This window comes from Coloeus monedula, assembly GCF_965178545.1.
Source record: "Coloeus monedula genome assembly, chromosome: 1".
Classification (NCBI taxonomy): Eukaryota; Metazoa; Chordata; class Aves; order Passeriformes; family Corvidae; genus Coloeus; species Coloeus monedula.
This window is the reverse complement of record NC_138781.1, coordinates 71963092-71982436: the sequence shown is the minus strand read 5'-3', so window position 1 is coordinate 71982436 and position 19345 is coordinate 71963092. Positions and strand designations below refer to the sequence as shown.

General features: G+C 40.9%; 1 protein-coding gene across 35 annotated transcripts in view; it reads right to left on the bottom strand.

The window, feature by feature from the left end:
• The window catches only part of F13A1 (coagulation factor XIII A chain), a 274375-nt gene that overhangs the window by 82176 nt on the left and 172854 nt on the right, over window positions 1-19345 (bottom strand). For 2 of the 35 annotated variants that reach the window (XM_082287001.1, XM_082287002.1), the window contains 2 exons: window positions 11789-11906; window positions 7854-8055 (listed from right to left, as the gene is read on the bottom strand). The exons of the other annotated variants lie outside the window; for them this stretch is intronic. The gene's annotated coding sequence lies outside the window, so the exon portion shown is untranslated. The remainder of the gene's footprint in view (window positions 1-7853; window positions 8056-11788; window positions 11907-19345) is intronic. 35 annotated transcript variants of the gene reach the window in all.

The window sequence follows — 19345 nt, the reverse complement described above, 5'->3', positions numbered from 1 at the left end:
CTGGAGTGCACGAATTCTTCAACAGGCTTGGCACATCTTCCACCTCCACAGGAAAAAGTGAATGAAATGGCAGCACAACATGTTTTAGGTGATGTCTGAAGAGATCACAGGCAAAAAAAAAAAAAAAAAAAGTAATTAAAAGGGCATCAAGGTACTTGGTTAGCCAAATTTTGCTTCTCCCAGGGAGAACTCCTGTCCTCCTTTCATATTGTAACCTTTGTGAAGAAAGCAGGAACTCACAGCCCAGAAACCTCCTGCTTTCTGCCAAGACTGCTTAGTTCTTTGGTCTTCAGCCTAATGACTCACAATCATTCTGAAATTATCTTCGATATCTTGTCCCTCTCATTAATGAAGTCACTTTGGGGCCCTTATATAATAAAAATTTTGTTCCCCTCAGCTAGACATGCCTGAATTTCCCTAAAGAAAGAAGGCTTTTTCAGAAAGGCTGGACTCTTCTTGATCCATGACTTCCTCACTCTGTCATCTGTCCACCCTCTTGGTCAGCACAGGCCTCTGCCTCCTCTTTGCCCACAACTCTCCTTTCTCTCAGAAACCCATCCTGGAGCTCCCTACATCCAGTGATACCAGGGTGGTGGCCTTTCACACAACCACCTGCCAGCCACTTGCATCACTTTGGTCTCTGTCCTCCAGGATATCAAGGCTTCAGCAGTCAATGGTATCACAGCAAGTGCCATTAACTCAGTCACACCCACAGATCACATTTTACATTACAGAGCCTGCAGTAAGGATTTGCAATCTTAGTTTCCACTTGGCTTCTTCTCACTCACCTTCACTGTAGCCCTCACTCTGGTTTTGCTTTCTTTGGCATATTCAGACCTATCTCCAGTGAGTTCAGGTTGGATTCTTCTCCTCTCACCACAGATAGTTAGGAGTTTGATATAGCCTAAATCAACTCAATTGTTTATGCTTTCTCTGCAGTAAATGGAGAGAGACAGCTCCAGAGGGCTGTTCATCCCACTGTATTCAGGCACACCAGAGAGGGGGGGAATGCATCGCCTTACACAGAGCAGGAGATCAGACATCAGCAAGCTCAAAATCCACATGGCTACAGTTCAGCTCTGTAAACCTTACAGCATGAACAACAGAGATCTGAAAACCAGAGACTGACTGACTGATTGAGAGCTTCACTCCCATGGAAGCCCAGATGTCCTCTCTGTCCCATTATCACTTTCAAGTTGAGGGGTGGGGATGGTGTTTTCTGGTATTCCCAGGAGGTTGTGAAGATCTTAAGGGCATAATCAACACTGTTCTGTGGGGCTGACATCAGTTCTGTGCAACACCATGCTCAATGTTAGGTTATCGTTGGGGTCAACAGCCACAAATGTTTCTTTCAAACTTCTGTTCAGACTCTGCATCAAGGTTAAGCCTAGTTCTCCAGGATCCACATCAACCTCCATTTAAGGCAAGAAAAACAAAGGAAACTGTTCCTTTGAAACTACTAATGATTGAAGCCTTTTAATTCTTTTTCTATTTGCCATTAATTTCTGCCCCCGTGAGTCTCAGAGCTTGCTGCTTTATCTTCTAAGCCTTAGAAGCCTTGTTTTCCTCAAGGACACATTGGATTTATGAACATGTCTTTCTTTGTTCACCATGCCCTTCCTATTTTTTTTTTTCAGAATCAGGAACTCATTACAGCACCAGTTCATTCTCTCTCCTTGCCAAGTGAACCTTGAGTATGGAAAGTAAGTGTTTTCTGTATGCAGGGAATCCTTTCTTGATAATTTTCCAAGTAACACAGAATGCCTATTATAAGAAAGAAATCTCTGCATATTCTTACAAAAACATAACACTGATAAAAAGAGATAACTCTAGAGTGATCCTCAATTCCCATATCCCGATCTTCAAAATAACTGAAGGAAATTATATGGTATCTTCATTCAGTGAAAAGATTTTCTTTTGTAAATCAACAAATTCACTTTTTCTCAAGTCTGCTTCTCCTTAGCAGTCTCATACAAACTTTCCTCCTTGCCTTAATTCTTTTCTCTCTGCTTATTATCATTAGGAGTCCTATTCTTACCAGGAATGAAATAGGAATCTTGAAGACTTCACTGGCCACATCTCTAGTCTCATTTTTCCTTTATGACCTTCCTTCTGCGTCCAACACAAGCAACACACAGTCAATCAGAGGCTGTGTATCATTACTAACAGTGAGTTCTACTTACAAACACAAAATAATTCACTCTCTTCTCTAGTTTCACAAGTCTGTCAGAATGGACATTTCTTCATTCTAGGATATATTCTCATGATAGAGTTAAAAGTTATTTCAGGTCTCTTCATTCCCCTTGCCAATTTGCACAGGCAAACAACATCCAAAATACTTTTTAAAATAGTAATAACAACCCCCAAACAAATGAACAAATGCCATCCGACTGGGCAAACATGAAAAAGAGTCCATACGACAGACCACCAAAATGTGTAGTCAAACCATCCATGCTGGCAGGGGAAGTACTGAAATAATGAACCACTGCCAGGCTGAGTTACTATATGTGTTTGTTACCAAAATCACTCATAAAGTGAAAAACAGAAACCTTGTGCACCTCACTGATGTGCTGTGGAAGGCAACAGCAAAGCAAAGGGCAGAGCCTGGCCACATGCATGGGAAAGATGGGATCCCACTTGACCTAGAAGACCGAGGTATTTCCTAGTGGAGTGCTGCCTGTGATCCACTGGGAGGGACAGAGAGGGAAGGGGATTTCCAGTCAGCAACCCCTGTGTTTACCAGAAGACTCAAAAGAGGAAGTCTTAATGTTCTCAGAGATGGGAGGGAGAGTCAATCCATGGCAAAAAAAAAAAAAAGAGAATCTAAGAAATTGATATATTTGCAATTTATCCCTCCATCATAACTTCAAACCTGTTTCTAGGGAAGTCAGTGACAATCAAGGATCAGGGTTCATTACAGTTTATATCTTTTCAAGAGTTATTTCAAATACCAGCAAACATGTAGGTTTCCAGTTCCTTTCAGCACAAAAATTCATGTGCTCTTTAACAATAAAAATATTTTAAAACTGTAGACTTCTGCATCTTGCTCTTACCTTTATCGTCCTCAGAAGCTATGATGTAAAAACTGTTACCCATACTTAGTTCATTTGTTTAAAATCTCGTCATCTTGTCTGCACAACATGAGTTCTCATATAGATGAAGTCACTGACATTCCCTGGGCATATTTGGACTGCTCCTCAGAGCTTTAAGGAGAGCAAGGCACAACAAGAGCAGCAGCCTCTGTCTGAGACCTGTCCTCATCTTCCTGCTACACCAAGGTGCAGCAAAGCACAAAATCCATGTGAAAGATCCTCACATGACAAAGCCAGAAAAAGGAGATAAAAATCAGGAAGAGAAGCAGAGTTCAAAAATTTCTTACTCTGTTTCCCTGTTTGTGTCTCCTCTTGAGTATTCTTGGGTGTAATGAGGAGGTGCAGGAAGGTTACAGCTTTCCTGACAAGCTGGACTCAAGCCTGAGTCCACATAATTCACAAAAGCTGATACAGTCCAAAAAAATCTGCAGAGTGAACAAAGTCTGGACACCTCATCCTGCCCCCTCCTCTTGGAAGAAGCTCTCCTTCCAAGTCACAGCATCAATATTAAATCAAAAGTAGTGAGAGAAAAATTTAAGTGAGTTTAAAAGACTTGTAGACAGAAAAGTTGTGGAGGAAGTTACCAACCCTGGAAAAGAGGCAGCCTATATGAAATGAAATTTAAAAAACAGACCACAAAGTATTGATCTGATCTTTGCCAGAATAAAATATTAATCATAAGACCCTTTCCTTACACCAACCACAACTGTTATAATGATAAAAAACCCAGGAAGATAATAAAGTCATCTCACAAAAGAAGAAAGAAAATAACCCAGGGAGATATAGAACACCATTTGTCCCAAACATGTTTTCTTAAAATATCTTGCCACAAATAAAAGCCTTAATAGAGCTCTTTTTTTCACTTACTAAAGTTTTACTTCCTTTTCTTGGGCAAAAGGTTGTAAATCAGAGAGGCAAATGGCCAGGAACAGTCCCTTGCAGATTTGCAGGAACCTTTTTGTTGCATACTGCAGGACCCTAGCCACTATGTGAAAGTGATGTCCATTGGGATGGCTGGGATCACCATACAATAAATCATAGAGAATTTTACCAAATCAATCTCTTCTGCATCTTCCCCTGTTCTCTGTCTAGTCATCTGTCTCACTGTGATTTGCAGGATAACACATCCCAATTCTACAGGTGACTCCAATTCGCAGCAGGTCATAAATCAACCTCTTCTTGTTGCTCTAAGTGAGTTTCCTACCCTACAAGCCAGGAGTCATGATTTTTCATAGTTTCTTTATCTCCCATCCTGCAAACATTGAAATAAGAGCTCTTAAATGAACAATCTGGGGAATTTCCAGGTTTTCTAGGAGGCAGAAAGAACTTAGTCAAAGTCCTGGAAAGTCCTGAGTGTCATTTAGTGTCATGAGGTTATTGAAATTTTTCTGGGATTTTGTGGTTTCTTTAAAATTCTGTAAGTGTTCTAATTCTAAGAGCTTCTAACTAAAGCATTCATCTTTGTGAGCAAATGATAACAGTCCCAACATACTTTCTAAATCTGTCTAAAGTAGTTCTCAAGGGCTTCTACTGAGTTCTGCTCCAGCAACATCCACCTAGCTTGTAAGTGGTACAAGTGGCACAGCCCAAATGATGTGTGTGATCCTACCCCAAGCACAGCCCACACGCTCCCTGAGTGGCTGCGCCTGCTTGCATGCACACAGAGCCGCAGGACTAAAGTGCTCCAGCACCAATACTCTCCCCATAAGGACTACATAGAAATGCATGGCTAGACACTAACATTCAGCAGCCATGAGCTGGTTTCTCTTTTGAGAACTCTCCCGAGAAATCCCCATGTGACAGTGCTCAGGGTGCCTTAAGAGCGCAAGGGACTCTGAGTGCCTTATTATCCTGATGGATAACACCTATTTCACAAGTCTGTTCTGCACATGTGAAAAAAAACCCCAGCTGTTGCACAGCTTAATTGGAGCCATGGAGGAAAAAATAGAGGACTCAGGAGTTCTGAGGTCACGGAGAGACACTCTTGAGTGGCTTCTCACACAGCTGGCCCTTCGATAGGACTGTAATGCCCAAGAGAGGCCTACAAGTACAGCATCCAAAAGAGGATGGAAATGCTGCAGAGTATTTAGTGAGACACAAGGTCAGTAATGTCAGCAGTTTTGAAGTAAAGAGTATTGAATGTGAGAACTTTCACCTTGCTACTTAGACTATGAAGGAATTCAGGGAAGGATGACAGAGTTTAAACAGTGAAAATGAAAAAAAAACCCTCAACATTTACAGTTTGGGGAAAACAGTGGTAGCACAAGCATGGGACAACTGAGCGATGCAGTTTTCTATGGCTCTTAAAGTAGATCAAATATTTTGGCTTACATTTTTCCTGAGACCTCACTTATACAAGTTCTCAGAAGCATTTCTGTGACTTTTTATTTTTTCCCAAAAGAAAGCTGAGTAATAATTTGGCTTAGGTGAATTTGCAAAAAGGAACCATAAAACTACAGAAGGGAGAAACTGCATTTGGAAGGACTGACAAGGACCATCAATACTGTTGCCAAGGTAAGAAAGATCATTCAAATATACTTGATTAAAATCAAATATATTTCAGCTGTTGCCATTTCAGCACGATGTGGTCCAGTACTCCCAGAAGAGAAAAGTCCATGTGTATTTATCCAGATCTGATTATCATGCTCCAAGGGTGGGAGTTGGATCAAATGTGTCTCATAAGCAACCCACCTTCTCCGATTATCTCTGCACTGGAAACATAAATTGCTTTATATTTAATAGAAGTTTAATAAACATGAGCCTGCCTTTAACTCTTAAACTAGAAGTTAACTATTTGTCAGATAGATCTTGTTCTATGTAGGGCTAAGGGTAACCTTACGGTAAGAGGGCATTTTCCTTACTACGAAATTATTTAGGAGTTCTTGCTGCTTTTCCCTAGGTCCTTTGAGACACCATGACAACCCTAGTATGTCAGGGGCAGGCAGAGGTCAGCTCCAGAGCTCAGTTCTTCCTTCTGCAAGGAGCTGAGTCATTTTGTTCAGAGAAATGACATTGCTTCACCAAGACCAGACCAGTAACAATAGTACTGAAATAATAACTTCATTTGGATCATCAGTTTTTAAGGGATGAATTTTGCCTCTGAGTTATATGACTGCTTCTAGAGGAAAATTTTGCTTGGTGCTCTCTCTTTCTGACGTGAAGAAATCTGTGACTCCCTGACCACACAAAGTGCTTGGTACCATCAAATATGATGGAAGAGATCAGGGAGTAGGCTGTTTGAAAGATCTGGTTCTCCATAGATGAGCATGTCTCAAATGAAATTTTCTAGGTGGAAATTCCATTAGAAACCTTCTGCTTTCTGCTTCTTTCTACTGCAAGATTTATTGCTCAAGGGATCAACAAAATCCAGTCAGCAGACCCATCCCAAACCTAGTAAGCCACAGCAGTAACCATTACAAAGCAGCTGAAATTTTCAGTGAAAATTTCTATCTCATTTCTAAAATCTTTGGTGGAAGCTACTGGCGTGTATTTACAGTGTTCAGATTTGCCTTCAAATTATCTAGCTTCAGCTTCGTGATTTTCTGCTTATGTCTTCAGATCTGGAGTTCTCAGAGATCACCTTTGTTAAAGCCAGGTAGCCAGCCTGCCAGAACCAGAATTGAGAGCAGGCTTCAACGATGACAGAACTCAACTGAAACTTGACCTCAGGGCATTAAATTTTTCTGGTACAGCTAGAGATTTGTGAAATGAGCAATTATGCAAGAGCTCTCAGAAGTCAGGGGATGTTAAAGGAAAAGCCTGGAAATTTATCAACCCTGTACCCTTGCTGGGGTGCTGAACAAGAATTTTGACATCAGATAATATCTTCTTATGCAACCAGGCTAAAACTTTGCAATGTCTTCATCACCCATTGAGGGCTTTCTCATTTAGGATTTGGGGGAAGGAAATTGTGGGTAGGTGTGAGTGTGCATTTCTGATTAAAGCAATAAGAAGACAGAGGGGATAATTTCCAAGAAAGTTAAAGAAATTATTTTTCTTTACTCACATTTAATTTTCTCTTCCAATAGCTACAGTTCTCTCTGCTTGTTTTTATTATCAGCAGAGTACTGAAATACCACGACTTTGGTACTGACATTGTCCTCAGAATAGAGAGGTGATGGCGAACATATTGCCCATTACTTCAGCTCACCTTTTTGAATGGTTGTTTTTCCAAGCACAGTTATCCATTTAGTTTTGAATATGTCTGCTTCCTGCATCTCCTCCTCACATGATTTTGCAAATGTCTGCAAAATAAGTATCCTCAGCTGTGTCTGAGACATGTTAAGAAAGCAATGTGTAATGCACAGAGATTTGCTCAGGTTTCTGGGTATCTAAATATCAGCTAAGAATAATAACAAAACTGGAAGTCACCTTCAAGTCATCAAGCAGCTTAGACTCATGATTTTGTGTCTCTGTCAAGGCACTCCATCACTGACAGGATAAGGAGTCCAACTCTATTCAGCTGCTGCTTTCATGCCTTTGAACAGCTTGGTCTCCTTCTCCATCTTTTTTTATCCCTCCACGAGGACTCCCTCTGTGAACTCTCCAACTTGTTACATGAGTATTTCTCTCACCACTTGCAGCATTTTGCTGGGGTAGTTTTCTGAGTCCTCCATCAGCGGTGCCTAGCAAGCCCTAGCAGCTGCCATTCAGGCAAGGACACCTCTGAAGACTGCATCCCTTCAATTACACTATTTCAGAGCAGGCAGAGACAGTTCCCGATCATAGATCCCCCACATGCAATGTGGTAGGTTAACTGACCTGAGCTGGTCTTTTTCTTGCCTTGTAGTCAAACTCTGGCTCTTCTCATTTCAGCTCTCTTTTGAGCTGCAACCACCTCAAAGGACATCTCACTGGCAGCAAAATTCTCTCCAGTTTACACCTGAAGTCTGGTTCTCTGTTTTCCATCACAGTCTGAGGGCCTTTGAATCACTCTGTCTCCTCTGGAGGGTTGCAGACATGCCTGTGATTTTCCAACAGAAGGATGTTCTGAACAGAGAAATTCCAAAAGACACACAGAAATAAGAAAGTGCTGATTCACAGGCACTCTATGGCAGAAATAGTGGGAGTATTCCTTTAGCACACTACTGAAAAGTCTCTCTTTTAGCTCAGGATGAACATGTCATTTTGAACACCATGCTATGAGTCCACGTGTCTGTCATAAATTCCTTGCTGATCTCCAGGGCTGTGGCTATCTGATCGCCACTCTGCTACAAGCCACAGATTTTTCCCAGATGTCAGTAGTCTGTAGAAGATCCTTTTTCTGTCCCTGATCAAGTTTGAGATCAAGTCCCAAACCAGGCTGTTTTGATAGACCTTTATCCTGAAAAGATATGCACTGGGGAAGTGGGGACACTTTCATTTTAAATTTTTTAATTTTTCATTTTGTAGTAAATGCATACAGAATGAATAAAAGCACTGTAAAAAAAGGGGGCATTTAACATTATCATACCTAAACACTTCCATTCCCTTTACTTGAAAAGCAATTTTTGCTCTTCCAATAAATAAACAATATTTGGTTTCTCCTCTGAAATTCAGACAAATGTATTAGAAACAATGGAATTCCCCACGGAACTGATGTTCCAGTTCCTAAGAAACCTGGGGTTTAAGTTTTGGATTTCTGTTTTGCTTTGTTTTCTAATAAGATCAGATACTATATATAGACAAGATTTGGGATAATAAGAAACTTTTTCCAAAATAAATAATTAATACAACAAGAGTTGAGTAATTTATAATGATTGTGAAGCCTTCTGAAGGGACCTGAATTTTATATATCAATCTCTAAGCAAAGTAACAGTAAAAACCCAAAGATAACATAAACACATTTTTATCCTTTCAACTGTTCAATTTCCCAGAAATATTGACAAATTAGTGCTACCCAGTACTTTAGAACTAGTAAAAACAAGCTTTTACAAAAATCTCAAGTTTATAAAAATATTTTCTTTCACATTCTTATGAGCAGAACTTGAAATAATAAAGAGAAATAGTCCTTTTTAACAGTTCCTATTTTAATAAAGATCCTTTCAAATGGGCATCGTTCCTTCAAATTGAAGAAAAAAAGTTCAAGCTTATTTTTCCATTTCTCATTTCCATACATACATGTATACATAAAGAGGAGTGAGTAGCGGAAAAAAAGCAAGGGAAAATGCGATTTAAGAGTTTTTCAAGATTTTTTATTATTATTTTTTTAAGAGAGAGGCATTTTTGAACTGATTCTGCATACAAATACCCAAAGATATAGAAAGGAGAAAAGCTGTAGTCCAACATGTTGCGTGAAAGAGCATGAAATATTTTCACTTCACCCTGTCAAATACTTTTTAAAATTCTTTGTAAGATTCTCAATGTAAGACATTACTGAAAAGAGCTCTTTAATGTAAGGTGGGCTATGCCAAGCAAAAGTTCTACCCTGTATAAGCAAGAATGTCAAAGGCTATGGCACACACACTGCTCAGCTTCAGCTGCACCAGAGAGGTAAAGAGGGCTCTGACATGTTGCACTTTAGACCCAAGAGTATGGATTGACATGAGGGAAAAGAGTGACACACTATATTAAGAAAAGCATTTTAGGATAATGCCTGGAATATTCCAAAAGTAGAAGAGTATAAGTTGAGAAAACAGCCACCAGGAAAGCTAGCTGGTCAGCAGCCAGGTAGTGCGAGGGGTTAAGGGAGGGGATGTGAGAAGGTACGAGAGCTTTTCCCTGTGCTAGTTCCAGGAGCTCTCACACATGACCTGGCCGAGCTCAACCTTTAAGATAAGATTTGCATCCACTCTGGTAAGTAGAGTGGCTTCTGAAAAAGGACCAATGTACCTTTTGAACCGCGTGGTGTTAAGGGTTAGGGGAAGCCTGCTGCGGCTGCAGCTGTGGTTAGTGCTGCACAGTCACCACTCAAAACGGATTTGAGGAGTGCAAAGGTGCCTTTGCTCTGGAGGGGCACAACACCACCACTAACAACTAATACATTTATTGAGCCAGCAGTGGGGTGCTGCCCAAGGACACTTGACAAATGCTGCTTAAAAATTAACACTTTAGATGTGAGTGCTTCCAAAGAATTCCAGAAAATCTAAGCCACTTCATTTCAAACACCCACTTATTTTCTTTCAGCTTTTAGAGCCAAACAACTTTTCTGTCTGAAATTTTATAAAAATGACTGTTGTTCAGAAGAGGTTGGTAAAGATCTAAGTGACCTCTTTTACTGTATTCCAGCAAACTATCATACTATTTTTTCTCCAGGTGTGGAACATTGTAATTTTAAGCAATGCATTCTCACACACTGTGATAGTTGAATTTTTTGCAATTTTTTCAATTGTCTTTGAAGCCTGTTATTTTCTTCACTAGCAGTCCAAGAGATGCAATTTCTTTGAAGGCAACTGTTTCCAGTAATACAGTATCACTTGGTCAGCCAGAGACCTAGCCCTGCAAAACGGGCCTTAAAAAGCACCATTTGTATGAATAATCTGTATTATCACAAGAATAAATTACCCAGTGACTGTTGCTCTGTGTATTTACAAGAGATAGATGAAAGAGAACTCCAATCTGACTTATTACATATTTTCCCCACATGGACCTCCAAGTATGATTGTTATTGCTATTACAGCCAGCACTGTTCAAAAGACATGTTTGAAGAAGCACTTCGGGGGTCAGCATTGGGATTTCAGGCTATTATCAAAGTAAGAATTGACCTAGTGGTGCTTTCTAACCCATCTACAACTTTCTGGAGAAATAATAAATACTTGATAGAAGAAGTGGAAATTGAATGGGAGATGCTCAGACATTTCTGATGTAAAATTGAAAAACTGCAATAAATGTGGTTTTAAATTTGTCTCCTCAGAGAAAATATCTCTACTTTAAATCTGCTGCTCTCAAAATGATTTATAACCTTCATCTTCAATGATACCAAGATCTTTAAAAGATTTGAAACTTGGTGAATCATGGCTATCCCATGGGGAGAAGCAGCATGATACTGCTTCAAGATACAGGCAGACCTTCCATGGTTTGCATTACTTGGAGATACGCTGCCATGGTGGAACAAGAGTTTGAGAAGGACAGTAATCATTGTTTTGCTTCAGCTGAGAGAAAATGCTAGGATTGTGAAGGTGTGCTTTGAAATGAGTACAGGATCATTGCTTCTATTTCCTTCCAAAAGCATGGCAATCCATCTTCGTATCTCTCATCCTCTGGAACTGTACCTTGCATTCCAGTAATGGCCAGGACTCTTCACACAAGCTATTCATATGACAGATTACCAAGAAGTTCCTCATCACAAATTCTGTTGACCAAACTGGTCAACAAAACTATTTCAGAGAAAAATGCCAGCTCTGAAAGAAACCATCATCCAGGTTTCTCACATAAGATTTCTTGATTTCTAGAGCAGCAATTATTTGATGATTTTCTGAGATCTCGCCCAAGACACAAGAGAATAGCAGAACAGGAACTTTATCATGTGTCTCCCTCATGAGTACTTTAGTCCAACAAGCCCTTCTTTACCTGGAGAGCACAAGGGATGTTGGTATTTCCTTTGCCAACATGATAAGTATCACCATTGCAAGTGAACTGAAAAGTAGCAGTGGAATGAAAAACACTTTTTTTTACCCAGCCATAACATATTTAAGTATTCAATCAGTTTAATTAGAGATATGACTCAAATACAATCAGTTTCTGGTGTAAGGTTAAAGCAAAGACTTTGGAATACCTACCACAGGCCTCAGGTTTCAAGAAAGTTTCAGACAGAGGAAATTTATATCTCTGACTCCAAGTAATTGGACACCTTGAGAATGAGACCTGGGTCCGTGACTGGTGTGAACCAAAGGAGACCTGGAAACAAAAGAAAGAGACCCTGATATACTGAAGGACAGAAATCCCTCTTTTTATGACCTCTGTCATTTAAGCTTCATTTTAGTAGGCTCTTCTTGAGCCTTTAAGTTGTTGGCTGAACTTCATTCTAACCCATGAATGAAGCTGAAATTCAGCCCTGAAAGTACTGACTCCACTAACTAGGAATCCTCACGTTGTTACTGTACTAATTGTGTCCTCCATTGTGACAGCTATTAAATAATTTGCTTCCACTCATCATTGCACCATTTGGGGAAAGAAGGCTGGGTAACCAAAATAGGAATTTGAACAGGACTTGAGGCTTACCATAATAGAGAGAATTTGATATTTTTCCATAAAGGAAAATATCTCTCTTCATACATTTAGCATATCAACAGATACCTTAACAAAACTACAGACTTACATCAAGACGCAAACCACATGTTTGTTTAGAAAGACAGGCAGTATGCCTTTTTTTTTTTAATTCACCGTTTTACTCACAAAAACAGTGTAAAATGTTTTTTTACAGAGAGACTGTATTGCAGAGAGACTGCAATAGTCTCACTGCTGAAAACCCCAGTACAGCAGATTAAAAGGGAAGTTGTGCAGAGGCAGCAATGTGTTGTACCACCCAGGGAGAGCTTGGGTACACATCAAATGAGTCCGACCTTCAGAGTGTGGGTGTGCTGAGATTTTAAAGAGGTTCCCAGTCGAAGAGAAAGAGGAGTCTCCATTTAAGCCAAGTGCCATATTCCACATGTGTTAAGCAAGGCGAATTTCTGGATGTCAGGGAGCCTGCCTAAGATGCAGTTAAGGTATTCCAACAGATAAAATCCTCTCTCCATGCTGCATTATAGCACAACTAGCTAAGAGACTGACCTCTGCTCTGCCCATCGTTCTTGATATCAGTAGAATGCAGGACAGCAGGGAGACTACAAGGTGGAAAATCAAAGTAATGCAGGACACCAAGCACTGCTTGTTCACCGGGTAGCTGGGACAACAGTGCTGAAAGTAATTTGTTCTATAAATCATAGAATACCAACTGTTTTCAGCAAAAGCATGGTCTAGACAAGACAGCCCAGCACTCTGTCCAGCTGAATCTTAAAAGTGTCCACTACTGGGGAACACACCACTTTCCTGTGAGAGATTATTCCAAGGGCTGTTTGTTCTCATTGTGAAAAATTTCCCTCTTCTGTCCTATCGGAATCTTCCTGAGAGTAACTTGTACCCCTTTTCTTTTCCATGTGATGTCTTGCAAATAGGAATTTCCATCTTCTTTGTACCACACTTGAAATACTAGAACACGGTTATGAGGTCTCCCTAGGCCTCTTTTCCCAAGGCTGAACAAACCCAGTTCTCTCAGCCTTTCTTCACATGGAAGGCTGCCCAGGCCTTTGAATATTTTTGTGGCCCTCCTCTGGACCCTCCCCAGCCTGTCCATAGCTTTTTTCGCATAGCAGGGACCAAAACTGAACACAGTGTTCAAGGTGCAGCCTGAGGAGTGCCAATTAGAGAGGGACAATGCTTTCTGCATCTCTGCTGGTGATGCCCTTGCTGATGCAGCCCAGCATCCTGTTGGCTTTCTTTGCTGCAGGAGCAGCACACGGCTCATTCATATCAAGCTTTTTCTTGTCCACCAGGACCTCAGGTCCCTTTCCACAGAGCTGCTCCCCAGGCCTTAGTCATTTATTAGCCTCAGGTGTAAATCATGATGTTCTGAGAAGTTTGACCTTTTGGCATACAGCCAGAGCCATGTTTCCTCCATGGCCTTGCAGAGCCCCCACATTCACCCAGTGTGCAGCAGTTTGGACACAGTTCCTCTGCATGCACAAATGAATGCATAGGTGGAGAAGGAGGGTGTACATGGATATCCTCAGACCTGGCTTGCCACCCTGTGACAGCATGTTGCTCTGCCAGCTGAGACACGACACTGCAGCAAGGCTGGGAAAATCACCCAGTGTGCATCTTCCAGACCACAGGGAAAATCAGCCCTACGCTGCTGGGGAGAAAATTGGCAAAGCATGGACCTCAGCCTACTTATTTATACACTTGTAGGTGCAATGGCTTTGTAGCATTACATCACAGTAAAAGAGCGGGAACATTATTGACCTTAGATCCGAGAGCCAGGAAGATGCTTGATGGAAATCTTCCCTTATCTCAGGACTGTGGGAAAGATAAGAGGTGTAAGTGCTTTCAAACCTTCACTGGCATACAAATAGGGATGTAACAAACCTATCCATGTGCCAAACTATCAACTTTTCTTCGTAAAACCAAAACAAACACCTTCTGAGAGCAAAATAAGGGTTATCTGCTTCACGAAGTTTAGGCAAATGAGTCTGATGTTTCAGGGTAGCACAGAGGGTACTTGTGTGACTTTAAAATAAAGCTGTTGATCTAAGTAACAGAGTCTCAGGGTCATTTCCTATAAATATATATATGATCTCCTAAACAATGATTTCCAGTTCTCATTCATTATTAAACCAATGCATCTGACCCAAAATACCAGAGAGAAAAAAATTGTGACCAAAACTTATCTGACACCTTAACATCCCACTTGACAGACATTACAGGTCTGTTCAATGTCAGATTTTTGCACTAGTATGTCTTTGATCTCATTTTATCACACAGAATGTGATCTTCCAGCACCCCTTCTCTTACCTGTGCCAGTACATACACAACTTCTGGGTTTCTCTTTACCTCAAAGGCAGCTGATTTATTGGCAGGAAGATGTACTTTTTCACAGGCAATGTTCAGGTGGGAATCACACCAATGCTTAGTAACTTCATCATTCAGGCCTCCTCCCTATCCCCATGGGGATGGCATGTTGATGGGGTCTTGAAAACACAGAAGAAAGAGAGGGGAAAGTCCCACCCCCCCACTTCTGTAGCAACTCCACCAGCTCCTCCATTTCTCCAAGGGATTTTCCTCTCCAATGCAGCACTCTGGTGCCTTTATTTCTGTGTACATGGAGGTCCCTCCCCACCTACCTCACAGATGAGTGCTGTGGTAGCAAAAGGCTGGGTGTTGTTTTCTGAAACCACAAGCTGAGCATGGGTCAGCACCTGAAAACATCACCTCCTCCACCTGCTGCTCCACCAGGTGACTGACGTCAGGACACGCTGCTGTGTCACAGCTTTTGCAAGCATGTGCAGAAAAACTGCCCACAGAGGAAAACCCTGAACTTGGGGCACATGAAAAACCTGTACTTCTACATGCTAATAGCAATGCACTAAAATCCTCTGAACTGAGGCACCTCGATGAACAGTAAATTGTTGTATTTTAACAGCTGTAAAAAAGAAAAGCTGTTAGAAACCTTGGTCTAAATAGTTTTTAAGATATGTAAAAATACAACACAAAAAAAACCCTTAAAAATTACGTTTGTTGTTTTACATCTTCATTTAACACTTATTTGGAAACTTCCAGAAGTTTAGACTGTAATATGAATTTAAGCACCACTTAATGACTTGGCTCCAGCTGAATATATCTTCATTAGGCAAATGTGTCTTAATTTGTTCTGATTAAGCAACAGTCATTGTTCTTTGCCACTGTTATTTGAAACAACTCCTAGGACAGTCCCCAGTAAAGCAGCCATCCCAGATAAAAATACTCCCATCAGACTGAACCCAGGAAATTCAGACAGGGTTCCTTCTTTAATGTCCACTAAGTGTTTAATCTGATTCTATGGTTATTTATAAAAAATCCCATCTGCCAAGGATAACATCTCACACCCGAAACAATGGCCACAGATAAAGCAAAAGGAACTTCTTGAAACCTTTGACATTGTTCTCAGCAAAGAAAATAGGGTAGGTCTTTTCAAGGCTGAGGAAGAGTTAATCCTCATAAGTCCTATTAAAACCAGTAGGCAAATCCCTAGGAGGAGTTTGAAAATTTCAGCCCTGACTTGTTCTTATTGCTCTCACGCAGGACAAACCGCAGACCATGAGCGATAGTTCACTGTCACAGACAGGCATTCTCACCAGCCAGGAGAACACTGTTACTTGACACAATGGTATTACTCAACATGCAAATTAAATATGGGTAATATGCCACGGGATGAAGGCCCTGTAATAAACGGTCCAAGGAAGGAAACACCTCCCGCTGTGTTTTCAGAGTACCATGTAATTTACAGTCACTGCTGTGAGTTCTCTGTGAGAATATTAATGACTACATTTCTCAGCCAGAAATATTAAAGTCATTACTACCATCTGAGACTGTAGACTACAGGCTGGAAAGAAAGGGGGTTCACTGAAAAGGACATTATTTCCTAGCTAGGAGCAAGGAAAAAGAAATTAGGATCTTAAGCCAGAGTCTGCTTTACTAGTATACCCTAAAAGTAGGAAAATAAATAGCTGCTTAAGTAAAGCATAGCTGAACATGAGTTGAGTCCTAGGACTATGTTTTTTCCTTCTCTTCACTAAGGTAACACTTTCAGATTCCCATTGGCTTTTGGGAACCGTGGGCAACTTCATCAACCAATACAAGGGGAGTTTGCGCTTCTGTTCAGACATTTCTCTCCATAAGCAGAATATTACCTCACAGTTCAGACCATCTTCACATGATCAGCTAGTGTCATAATGGCAACGAATGTGAGAGTGCTCTCAACAATAATGTTCTGTGCCTCTACAGTGTCCTGTTGTGAAAGGTGACAATAAGATGTGCCTTCTGTGTGTCATGCAGCAGCTCCATGCTGCTGATTGACTTGGCCACACACTCTAGTGAAGTGAAGAAGGATATTTTACTTTAACATCTTAATTTCAGCTATGACCACACAGCCATCTTTTTAATTTCAGCTATGACCACATAGTTGTAAAATGGGAGAGCTAATCAGCCTGGCACAGCAGCAGACCTCCACTCTGAGGAAACTTTGCTATCTTGTTAAGTCAGCCACCAACTATACCATCAGAAGTTGACATTCCTAACTACTTTTAAAAGCAAGGTGTTTTAATGAGGTCTCTATGTTTTATTATGGATGCTGACTTACTCATGTGGTGAGCTGGGAACTCAATAGGAAAAGGGAATTTTTAAGGTGATCCAAACAAACAAAAAAAACAAACAAATAAAACCAGAAATAAATGTCGCAAGAAAGAACTGAAACAGGGAAGTTTTATGAACATTTTCAACTGATATTTCTACAAAAATAAACATCAGCCAAATGAAATTGAAATGTGGGGACCATCCCAGTCCCAAAGCTGTTTTACATTAGTGTGTTAATTTCTGTATTCTATCAGTAATGGACCAGACCGAGCCAAAAAAAATGTGGGTCTCTCATATGACAAGATGCTAACAACTAATCAGAGAATTCCGACCCCAAAGTAATCAGACATGAAAACAGATATTTCTAGGAAGACCTAGAAGTACAGAGTGAGCCTGGGGTCTTGTTTGACCAAGGTGGTAAGCTGTTCTTCTGAGGAAGAAACTGGTGGAAGCAGATGTCTGAGCAAAGCTCAGTGAACTGCCAAGTTCATGCATGACCGAAGACAGTTTGCACGGTTTGTACAGCGTGATTCAGCAGGTCCTACCCAAACTGTGATGGTCAAAACTGTCTTGCATGAAGATGATACTGGGATTTCCAGGACTGCAAGAAGCCACAACTAACAACAGAAGACATATATTCTGGACATCTAAAATCTTTAATGGAAGAATGGGTCACACTGAGTGGCTGACAGCAGCTTTGCAGGAGACACCCAAGCCACGAGGTTAACTGGGAAAAATTGAAGGGTACATGCACACAGGCTGGCACAGATTCAAACTTTTCACTGCCCATGCTCCATGTTGGCTGGATTTGGAGCAGTGGGGAATTTACATAACTCCCAGAGTGTGGGTAGAGAAGGTGAGGCTGTCAGCCCTAATTTATATAGGTGTGCCCTCAGACACCCTGCTTCATTCAACATTTTACTCTCTGACTGCAAAAAAAAAGCATTAGAAGAACAGAGAATGCTGTGGTCATCTGTCCTTTGACTAAATATATGTTTATAAATCATTCAGCACTTGGAGATATTTCATTCCTGATTCTTATGCATGTCAAAACCCATTGTAGCATTCTTGCAAGGGCAAAGGACCTTTTTTTGTTGCTGATGGCACAACAAGCTCATAAGAAAGAGGCTGAGTACAAATAAGAACTGAGTCTACAGCTTTTTAAGGTCAGTCTTGGTTCCTGACCAGTGGTGAAGCACTAATTTTTACTGTAGCAGTTGAAATATGAGAAAACAAATTTATAATAGGTGATGGTGGCTGTTCACAGCCATGCCCTCAGAAGCTTCTCCAGGCAGAAGTATGGGGCATGTATTGTGAGTCTGTCACTTCCAGGAGGCAGAGACACACCCAGGCAGAACTGTGAGCTGGGGCCCTGCAATGGGTCTGCACATCTGCAGAAGACACACAGTGGGTTTCTATGTGGCCTGCAGACTTGTTGAAAGCATTCTGGCGTGGTTTGTTGCTGCAATTGCTTTTGCTCCAACCAGGAATCCTTGAAGAAGTCTGAAGTGCTCAAATTCTTGGGGGGACAGGGGAAACAAAAGACACAACTGAAGAATCTGAAGGTAGGGTTCCATTAGCCAAGGAGTACATCCAAGCATTAGTCTAAAAATCTAACAGCCCAGACAGGGGGAGGGCAGGGGAGGAAGTTTTTATGTTTTTTTCTGAACTAAATAACTGAGTAGAAATCCTCAGTGACTTGCAGAAAGCCCATCTGCTTCAACAGTAAAATTGAGATTCCCACCACTTATAGTGGCTGAGGGCAGGAACAGGACACGATGAGTAAGACATGTGAAAGTCTTTGAGAATTTTTACCTCAAGCTGGCAGCATTTTGTGTTGCTGTTTTGAGGAGCCCTTTGTTGTTCTAATATGGCATAAGGTACCGAATATCAAATATGTTTTAAAGGACTAAAATTCAGACGAGCTTTAGAGCTAAGGTTTAGGACCCTTAATGTTCCTCTTTAAAGTGTCCCTGCAGTGCAGAAGGTGACTTTGTAAACACAGAATTTTTGTGCGACATTCATTTTCCCTTTCACTTTCATGTCAGCTTTGCTGCATTTTACACAGCTACAATTTTAGGTAATCCTCAGCATGGCCATGCCAGTGCGGCTTACAAAATCCAACCTGGAATTTGCTGGGGTTTTTTTCTCAGAAGTAATTTTACCTTCTTTAGAGACCATTTCAATAGCCCAAGATAATTCCTAATTCTATATCTAACAATTCAATTTATTTATGTACAAAAGAGCAAGGACAAACAGTCAGCCAAGCAGAGCTGAAGGCTAAAGAAACACATCTGGAATAAATGCTTCAGGAAAAAGACTTCCCTGGTAATGACATTGACCTGAACAGCCAAAGGGACATTTTGCCTAAGCCTCAGGCTACAAAATTTCATTCCATTTTCACTTGCCACTCTCATCACCTGTTTTCAAAGTCATATGTTTGAAATGAGTTACCTAACTCCACATTT